Consider the following 11,384-nt stretch of genomic DNA (forward strand, 5'->3'; position numbering starts at 1 on the left):
CTCTCCTTGTTTATTTTCCTATTCTTTTAAATCATTAATTCCTGAAAACAGAAGATCAAAGAATTCAGATAAACAAGATTTATTCTGATTTGTAATTGAGAGGGTTGCCTTATGAGTAATTTTTTTTCAATTCAAAATAAAATCTAAGAATTTTAAAACTAAAAATAAAGCTGATTGAGCCGTCCTAGTATGGCAAATGGAAAGCACGTGAAGTGAAACACTAGCCAAGGACTAGGATATGCTACCAGCTTTGTCCCTGATTTCCCAACTGAGGCATCTCAACCCATACTTCCTTTTTAGATTCTCACTATATTTTCTATGATTTTTTAAACAAGGGAGATATTTAAGACACCATTTGTCTAGCTACTTGCTTCTGTGCAAATATGTTTCCTAACTAGCTGAATCTTCTATTATACTCCAGTCAATCTGGGGTACTTAGTACTCAAAAATAGCTTGCGCTTTATGCATCCATACATTTGTTCCAGCTGTTCCCTCTGCTCAGAATACTGTCTCACATCACTATCCCCAGTCAAGCCTTCACACTCAATATCAAATGACACCTCACCCATGAAGCCTTCCCTGATCCCCTACCCCAGCCAGAAATAATATCTCCTTCATCTGAAATATATGTCTTTTACATGATTCTTACATCTTATAACTTGTATAATAATTGTAAATAAGTTGTATCTATGGTGTAGTGACAAAAGCATTAATTTTGGAATCAGCCAATGATGTCAAACCTGGATTTTCCACCTAATAATTGGGGACCTCAACTAAGCTCACCCTCCCTGAGCTGAAGTTTTCTCTTCTATAAAAGAAGATGAATGCTTTGACATCTAATGACACATTTTAAGTCCACACAAAGGTGCATCATGGCAGAGTATTTAAGAGCAGGATTCAGAAATCAGATAAATCCAGGTTCAAATCCTACCTCTGCCACTTACTAAACTATGTAGAAATAGTCAAATTATTTTGCCACTCTAAGGTTCATTTTCCCTATCTGTAAAATTAGAGCAGATATTTTACGTATATTTCCCTATCTGTAAATTAACTGCTGTATACCTCATCACTTTTATATGAGGAGACAGTGTCTGTAAAGTAGCTAGCATATAGCAGCATCCAATGCATATTAGTTTCCCTCTCCCCTATGACGGACTGAGTTCCTTGGGAGAAAAAGGCATGTCTTGCCTATTTCTGACAAGATGGAGGTACCCAGCAAAAAAAAAAAATACATAGTCTGCCTGCATATTTGATAAATTAATAAATTCATGTTCCTGTGATATTCCTTAGCAGATTTTCGTTTTAGGCAATCACTGTCTTATTTCTCCACAAATTAGTGATGCCAAATACATGTCATTCATCTCAAGAGTTTAACAAGAACCTCTTAAAACCATGTGTTTCTTGTCTGAAGCCATTTATGGAGCACACACTTAAAATACAGTTCTCCTAAGTCATACCACAGAAAGAAACAGGGCTTGACTCTTGACTTGGGGAAAGTTCATTAAATGTCAAAGCATTTCTTTTAGAGGAGAATGATTCTGGTGAAATCCTCACAAAATATCGTGTTTCTCTATAATGGTTTTAAATAGAAATATGGAAGCAACAAAGAGGGTAAGAATTAGTAATATGAACAAAAGTTTTAAACTACATAGTGAGTATTTCTCTGACAGACTAGGGGTTTCATGCATATTTTAGCAAATCTTTGGGTGTCAGATTTCCCCAAGGACAAAACTACAGTAGGCATTAAAGGTGTACTTTTTCAGAGCACATATTTCGTTTAGGGCAAATTATACCTGTAGAAGTCAGCAGAACCACATGAAATGCACTCTAGCCTGACATGCCTACATGAGTTGGGTTATGATAGAAACTTAACCCTGGCAGAAATAAGAGGCATTCAAAGCTCCTCTCCACTCCAGCAAATACAATATCGTTCCATTCCCAAACAACAGTGCAGGAAGGAACATATGCACTGAGGTTCTTGTCTGTTCTTTTGGATGAGTGAAATCAGAATTCAAATTAATAGAAGGCTCAATTATTCTTACATCTCTCTCATTCTTTAACCCTGTGGACATTAACAAATCCAACATGATATCAAGCTTGGCAACTTCTACATTTGGATGTTACAGACCTGGACATGATCACCACATGTAATCGTTTTTGGACTTTATGACTTTTAAATTAACTATTTAATTAGGCCAATTATGTATACATTCTTATTTAAAAAGAAACAGTGTCATAAAGATTTTAATATTTCAATCATATCCGATATTGTCAATGTTAAATAATAACCAACTTAGTTGTTAACTCACATTCTTCTCTCTGTCATTCTTTGTTGCCTAACTGAATGGAATAAGCAGAGATTTTCAGCATATGGTTTGCTGTTCTTCTTGTACAACCTTTCATTTCTAGGAATCTATCATACAAAAACATTTACTCTTCTAGAACACTAAAATCTATGTAGTAGGGTGTTCCTTGCAGCATTGTTTTGAAATAGCAAAACTAAGGGATAAAATTCTAATCACCATAAATATACCACAGACTTAATTGTAAAGTTCACACAATGAAATACTGTACAGTAATTAAAAGTATGAATTATATGTAGAGGCCAGATATAGATACTATGTGAGGTAACAAATCAAGTTAGAGGACATATGTGAAGTATGATTTCAACTTTGAAAATATATGTCATTTTGGTTAGATGCTATATATAAAAAGAAACTATAGACCAAGGAGAGGGATTCCTGGGTCAAATGGTGGTTCCATTCCCAATTTTCCAAGGAATCTCCATACTGCTTTCCATATTGGCTGCACCAATTTGCAGTCCCACCAGCAGTATTTGAGTTTACCTTTTCCCCCACATCCTCACCAACACTTATTGTTGTTTGTATGCCTAACAGCTGCCATTCTGACTGGAGTGAGATAAAATCTTAGAGTGGTTTTGATTTGCATTTATCTAATTGCTAGTGATGATGAACCTTTTTTCATGTATTTGTTGATTGTATATCATCTTCTGAGAAGTGTCTGTTCAGGTCCTTGGCCCATTTGTTGATTGGGTTATTTGTTTTTTTGTTTTGTTTTATTTTGTTTTGTTTTGGTGTTTAGCTTTTTTAGTTTTTATATACCCTAGAGATTAATGCTTTATCTGATGTGTGAGGGGTAAAGATTTGCTCCCAAGATATAGGTTCTTTATTTACCTCACAGATTGTTTCTTTTGCTGAGAAGAAACTTTTTAGTTTGAGCCCATCCCATTTATTGATTCTTGATTTTAATTCTTTTGCCACAGGAGTCTTATTAAGGAAATTGGGGTCTAATCCCACATGATGGAGATTAGGGTCTACTTTTTCTTCTATTAGACGCAGGGTCTTGGGTTGTATTCTTAAGTCCTTGGTCCATTTTGAGTTGTGTTTTGTATATGGTGAGAAATAGGGGTTTAATTTCATTTTGTTGCATATGGATTTCCAAAAACAGCATACTTCAGGGACACAGCTATATCAATGTCTATAGCAGCACATTTCACAATAGCTAAACTGTGGAACTAGATACCCTTCAATAGATGAATGGATTAAAAAATGGCATATATACACAATGGAATATTACTCATCAATAAAAGAGAATAAAATCATGGCATTTGTAGGTAAATGGATGGAGTTGGAGAAGATAATGCTAAGTGAAGTTAGCCAATCCCCCCAAAAACAATGCTGAATGTTTTCTCTGATATAAGGAGGCTGATTCATAGTGAGATAGGGAGCAGGAGCATGGGAGAAATATATGAACTCTATATAAGGCAGAAGGGTTGGAGGGGAAGGGAGGGGGCATGGGGTTATTAATGATGGTGGAATGTGATGATCATTATTATACAAAGTACATATATGAAAACATGAATTGGTGTGAGTATACCATGTATACAACTAGAGATATGAAAAATTGTGCTCTATATATGTAATAAGAATTGTAATGCATTCCGCTGTCATATATAAATTAAATAAATAAATAAAAAGAAACTATAGGTAAAAATTTATTTGAAATTTAATGACAACTCTGGGAAATAAAATGTAAGAGTGTTTTCTATTTTGATGTTATTTGAACCTTTAGTAAACTTAATACACTACTGTAGTAAAAAAAAAAAAAAAACCTACCAAAACAACCCAACTCCTTGATTTCCAAGATAAAATGAAAAAAGAAGCAGGAACTAAAAAGTAAATACTTCATTACATTGTGTGTGAAAGAGGCAGAATAATACATACATTGATTTGTGCAAAATAAAAGGAAGGTAATATGAGAAGTTAATAAATTATTTATAAATAGGGTAATGTGTGAGACCAGGTAGAAAGGATAGGTATTGGAATTACTTCTTTGATCTATTCTTTTCTCTATGATTTTGAATTTCCAATGATAAAAATGTTATGCTATTTAAATTTTTAAGAAGAAAAAAAAGCAAATTTTGCAGAAACAGATAAAAATTACCTTACTTATACATCAAATTAACATGATCACAGAAAGAAATAAATTAATTCAAGCAATTTTTACACACAGAACTCAACCATACAGCTTTAATAGAATAAATTCTAAGGGAATCATAAAATATCTTGTATTTTATTGAATTTGTTGTAGGTAGTGAGTTTTGGTGTTGTCATTCTGAAACTACTTTAAATAACTTATAGGATAAAACAATGTGCAATTGTATTGATGAAAATGAAGGCTCTCACTACAGGAAAAAGGAGATTAAAATATGGAATGGCAAAAGATGAAGAAGATCTATGTGGCACTGGATTTTGAATTGAATGAATCTGAATGAAATCAAAATTCAAAAGTAGTTCCTAAATACCATTTTCCATAGAAAGAAATCAGTACCCAGGTCATCTTCTTAACCCATCTTCTTCATGATAGTGAACAAGAAAGTGCTCACATCATGATGAGATATCAGGGGTAACAGGAAAACTTCTACTTCAGGCTATGACAAAATAATTGGAATGAGACCAGCTCTCCCACAGTAACTAACAATAAAGGTAAAATATATATGAAGCAACAGTTTTCAGGCAGTGCAAGTCTGTGATCTCAGAGAAAAGAAAAACTCATGAAGTAAGCCCCACAATCAACTCAGCTCTCCATGTGGGTCCAATTCCCCAATTATGGCATGGTGAGTTAGAGTCCTGACAGAGCCCAGTAGTCACACTGAGCTGCAGCTATAGAGATAAGAGTTCAAGGCTGCAAAAATAGCTAGAACCTTCAGTAAAAGGAATTTCACAGAAGGGATCCCATGAAATCTATGAGGGAGTTCTCCATGAGTGCCTGACTGAGGACTGGACTAAACATGCTCTGCCAAAATACCAAAGGCTTATCATCAGGGAGTGACCACTACAGGGTTATTATCAGAATAGTGACAATAAAATCAGGCAATGTTAGGGTACACCTTGTTAACACTAGGGTATCCAGCTAAGACTCCAGAAAGGGCCTGTCTTCAGACAAAAACTAAAAAAATAAAAACATGTCATAGGGCCTATGCCAGATTCTTCATAGCAAAGCCCACAACTAAGCCCTGACAAGATACAGGAGAGAAACAGTTGGAGGTTGAGCCTTAAATATGTTATAGGTGACTGGGACATAATTTGGGATTTCTACAGATCTAGATTAACAAAGTTTAAATCCAAGCTCCAAATGTTACAGATCAGTATTTGAATTGCTACTATAATAGACACCAACACCATTCAGAGTAACATAACTGAATCTAGTGTGTTTGTAGTATATTATCAATAAGTTCTAGTACACAATAAAACAATCATTTGATATGGACAAGAAAAGTAATTCACATCAAGGGAAAAAAAAGGTCAAAAACTAACCTGGAGATGGCCCATATATTGGAATATAGTAGATAAAGTATTTAAGGCAGCTATTAAATATGTTCAAAGAACTAATACAAATATAATCCAACATATAAAGAAACATGGCCATAATGAATGAATGAGTGATCAGATAAATACCAAAAGGGAATTGGAAACTAGAAAAAGATACAAATGGAAGTTTTAAAACTGAAAAATATAATTAAAATGAAAATTTCAGTGGATGATTTTATAGAAGAGGGTAGAAAAAGGATTCAGTGATCTCAAAGACAAATCAACAAAAACTTTCCAATCGTAAAAACAGAAAATAACTGAAGTAAAATGAAGAGAATCTCAGGACCTTAAGGACAATATAATACAGTCAAACATAGGTGTCATAGGGATTGCAAAAAAGAGGAGTCCAATAAAGGCACAGAAAAAATATTTGAAAGATAATTCTCCAATGTGATGAGAAATGTCAACTTAAAGATTCAAGATTCTCACCTTTTTCTAAGAATGATAAATATGGAAAAAATAATAAACACATGAAAGTCAGAGCTCTGGAAAAAAAAAAGTGCCGCAAAGGCAACCAGTGAAAAGAACATATTATATATAGAACAATGATAAGATTGACCAATGGTCTCTCTTTAGAAAGAAAAGAGGCCAGGAAACTAAGTAATGACATATTTAAGCAATAAAGCTGCCAATCAAGCACTCTATATCCAGGCAAGTAATCCTCAAAATTGAGGGTGAAACAAAGCCACTTTCACATAAATAAAGACTGAGAGGTTTTATGTTTATCCTACCTATGCCATGAGAAATAGTAAATATGATCTACCCCTGTAAAGAAAGGATATCAAAAGTAAATTCAAATTTTCAGAAAGGAAATAGAGCATAAGTAATGGTTAATACATGAAAAATACATAATTTGTGTTTTCTTATAATTGTGTAGAAAATGGTTTTAAAAATGATAACTGTGTAAGGGAGTTTCACAATACATGTATAAGATACAACAACAAAAAACATGAATGATAGTTAGAATGCTACCTAAACAGACTTACACTGTTGGAAGGTTATTACATTTTTGAAGTGGAAGTAAAAAGTGTGACTGTGTAATGTCAATTATGACATGTGATCTGGGAAGTTTAATTCATGAAGTGATCAGCTGAAAGAGAAAATCAGTAAATAAAATGGTTCCAGGGTGAAATATACAGATGTACAATATTGAATGTGGATGGACTTTGTAAAATTAAGGATGCATATAGCCCTAGTGTAGGAGTAAGCACTATTTTTCTGTGAAGAGCTGTATAACAACTATTTTAAGATTTGTCAGACACACAGTCTTTGTGGCAACTACTTAACTCTGCACAAAAGCAGCTATAGATAATATGCAAACAGATGTGTGACTATTTTTCAATAAAATTTTATTTCTAAAATGGGCTTGGGCTATGGGCTATATTTGGTTCTAGAGGCCATGGTATGTAACCCCTGCTCTTACGTATTCACTAAATATAATAAAAGAATTATAGTTACAAAGCCAATAGAAGACACAAAATAGAATACTAAAAAATATGTATCTAACCTAACATAAATCAGAAATGGGGCAACAGATACATAATGACAAAAAAGAAAATTGAAAATATATAGCAATTTTGTAGACTTAAATTAAAACATATCAATAATTATATTCATGGTAAATGGATTAAACACTTAATCTAAAAGACAGAAATTATCAGACTGAATAAAAAATAAAACAATAATATGCAGTCTACAAAAGTTGCACTTTAAACTTAAACTACAAATAGGTTGAAAATAAATGAATAGAAAGTGATATACCATAAAAACAGTAAACATAAGTCAGCAGCACAGATATATTAACAGGGACAATGTAAAATTCAAAACAAATAGTATTACTTAAGAAGATAATCTTTTGGGAAGACAAACCAATTTCAAACATTTGTAACTAACAAGAGTTTTCAAATTCATGACAAGGGTAAAGGGACAATTAGATTCGTTAGAAACCCTCTGTAAGTGATTGAACAAGTATTCAAAAAAATCAGTAAGGGCACGAAAGATTAAAAAAATAGTATGACCACCTTGACCTGACTGATATTTACTGACTACTGTGCATCACAATTCACACATGTATATGGAAGATTCATAAGTAGGGGTCACACACTAGCACATAAAATATATCTCACAAATTTCAAAAGACTGAAATCTTACAGCGAATGCTCTCTGACATACAAACAATGTAATTAAATTAGAAATGCTAATGTATTAATGAGGTACTGCACATTTCAAAGTTAGAACAAAGGATTGTGAAAGTTGTCACCACAGAGAAATGATATGCGAGATAGATGTTTAACCTGATTTAAATATTTACAATGTATACATGTATCAAAACATCACATGGTACCCCATTAATATGTATCATTTTTATGTATAGTGTATCAGTTAAAATTCAATGTTAACAAAATCTTTAAATATTTGAAAATTAAATAACAATTTTACATAATTCTAGTTCAAAGAATAAATCACAAAGGAAATTGGAAAATATTTTAAACTATATAAAAATTAAAAAATCACAATTGCTGATTCAATAAGGTGTTTTATTAGTAAAGGAGAAAGATTTAAAGTCCATGATATATGTTTCTACTTTAAGAAACTAGGGAACAAAGAGCAATTTAATCCCAAAGTAAGTAAATAGGAAGACAGAAACAAGCAACAAAGAAAATTAAACAAGTCAAAGGTGGTTCTTAAAAATAAACTTGATAAATCCCTAAACAAGCAAGAGCAATCTAGAGAAATAAAAAAAAAATCAATGTCAGGATTGAAAGATGGGATATTACAGATCTTACAGACATTAAAAAGTTATTAAATGAATATTATATATGACTCCACACCAATAAATTGTAAAACTTAGATGTAATGGATAAATCTCTTTCAAAAACATGAATTATGAAATCTGACTCAAGAAGGAAGAAAAAAATCTAAAATCTATGTAACTTGTGTCAGTTAAAGAAATCAAAGCATTAATTTTTAAAAAGTTCCACAAAGAGAATCCCAAAAGTCCAGATGATTCCAATGGTCAACACTATCAAACATTTGAGGAAGAAGTGCTGACATATAAGAAAATAGAGGTGGCAATAACACTTCCTAAGCCAACCAAATCCTTTCACCAAAACTAATGAAAGTATTACCAAAAAAACATATGGAACAGTATATTCATAAATATCAATTCAAGAATCCTCAAAAATAGCAAAATAAATCCAGTCATACATAAGACCAATAAAATATCATGACTGAGTAAGGTTGATTTTTGGCTCAAAATTTCAAATGCTGGCTCAACATTTGAAAGCTTCAATTTAAATTTACTATATTGACACAATAAAGGAGAAAATTATCTGATCATTACAATAGATGCAGAAAAAGCATTTAACAAAATTCCTTACTGATTCATTGTAAAAACACTCAGCAAACTACTTGTGGATGTAGGTAAAGAGTATATGAGTGGCCATTGTGCAATTCTTGTAACTTTTCTATAGACTTTAAATGTTTTTTAAATCATTTTCTATCTGTCCTACAGTAAAATTCCCAAGTCAAATTCTGGTTTCCCCCATGAGAATCATTTTAGACTTCTTTCTTCCTTGCCTGGCTACCCTTTGCAGTCAAGCCTATAGATTACTGCAAAAGTCATCATTCATCAGTATTCTACTGAAAAATAAAATCTACTCCTAAGCTATTCCATTCTAACTAAGATTCAGGTGCCTCTAGTTTTGGCTTGGTTTGCCTAACCCCCCTCAACTGCTTCCCACTTAGCTGATGTACACCTCTCCTTGGTACATGTGCCACTCTCACTGCCAAATCTACATATTCACTTATACTGTGCCTTTACATTGACAGTTCTCCTCCCGCATTCCAGCTAATTCTTGTTTTACCTGTCAAGTCTTGCCTCAAGTTCTTCATCTTCCACAGAAGGTCTACTACTGACCACCCTTCCCTGATTTTCCTAGCATTGGGGGCCTGTATTGTGCAAGTTTAATATTGAATCAAATTTTGTGTTATTCCCCTAGTGTTTCCTATGTGAAACCTCTCCAGTAAGAGTATTTCCTTCCAGCTAACGGTATCATATATTTCAGCACCTTTGTAGAAAAAATCCATTTAAATATAAATGCAAATTTTCATTCCAAATTCTCTTTCAAATTTTATTAGAATAGATGCATTATTTTTAACATTATTTGCTTTGCTTTTATACTTGATAGTATTTTATATTCACATTTCTGTGTATGCATATGGTCTAAATATTGGTCATTTGGGGAGATATATAATGTTACATTAGTTTGCCATGATTTGATTAGCCAGTCATTTATGCCAATGAAGTTAAGTATTTTTAATGAGTGAATTTTGACTTATTTTTCTTTCTCCCTACTCTCAGGACTAGCAGAATTTGCATATACAGTAATAATTCAACAAGCTATACTTTTGGCCATATAAACCCCAGTGACAAAGGGTCCTATAGTTATTTTCCCTTCATCTTCTTCAATTAGTGTTTCATTCAGCTAAATTCAGGTCACAGCCTCTTTCTGACTAATGTGGCTCATCCCCACCTATTCCCTACTTGCTCTAAACTTTGATAAGCCAAACTCAGAAGGTCAAAGGTCATGTGTATTCTCTCATATGTGGAAGCTAGAGAGAAAAATGGAAAAGAAAGGTGGAAAGCATCTCATGAAAATTAAAGGAGATCAATAGAATAGAGGAAGGGACCAGGAGAAGAAGTAAAGGAAAGGGAAAATACTGGGAAATAATATTGGCCAATTTATATGAATATGTGACAACAAATCCCACCATTATGTACAACTATAGTGTATCAGTAAGAGTATGGAAAATTTCTTAAAAAAAAAAAAACTTTTCTTATGATCCAGACTTTGTCCTATAATGCTTTCAATGACCTAGCCAATCCTTCTATTACCACATTTCCTTCCTTCAAAGATCCAGTTTCCTCCAAAAAAATCACCCTAATTAAGAAGATAGAAGTACTCAAATACCAAATTTCAGATTATCCCCATCAATTAAAGAACAGATCACAGGAAGGAATTTTCTCCTTGATCTTAGCTCATTATTAAATAGCACCTTGTTGACCTTTCTTCTAATCTAGTCATCTTGTACTCCACAGCTAAACACAGTATGAACATACTTTCAGCAACATTACTTTTAGGCAGCAATTTAAAACAAAATGTCATCTGCAAGTGAAAAATTCAAAGCAGGATATTTCACTTCCTTTTTAATTATATAACATTCTATTTCATAGGATAAGTATTTTTTTTTTACACTTAGAAGTAGTTTGTGACTCTTTTCTAGCTTATGCCAGAAATTGCTCATATAACCTCTATTCTGCCTTTATGGTCTTCTTCCATTAGGTAACTGGAAATACTAAAGGTAACATATTTCTAGTGAGAAAAAAACTGTTGCCCACTCATCAAGGACAAGAAAATTCCATAGTACTATCAATGTATAATTCAAAGCTTCCAATAAATTTATTACCTGATTACCTGGAATTAAGCAGTT

Source organism: Urocitellus parryii, chromosome X, assembly GCF_045843805.1.
Source record: "Urocitellus parryii isolate mUroPar1 chromosome X, mUroPar1.hap1, whole genome shotgun sequence".
NCBI classification, from domain to species: domain Eukaryota; kingdom Metazoa; phylum Chordata; class Mammalia; order Rodentia; family Sciuridae; genus Urocitellus; species Urocitellus parryii.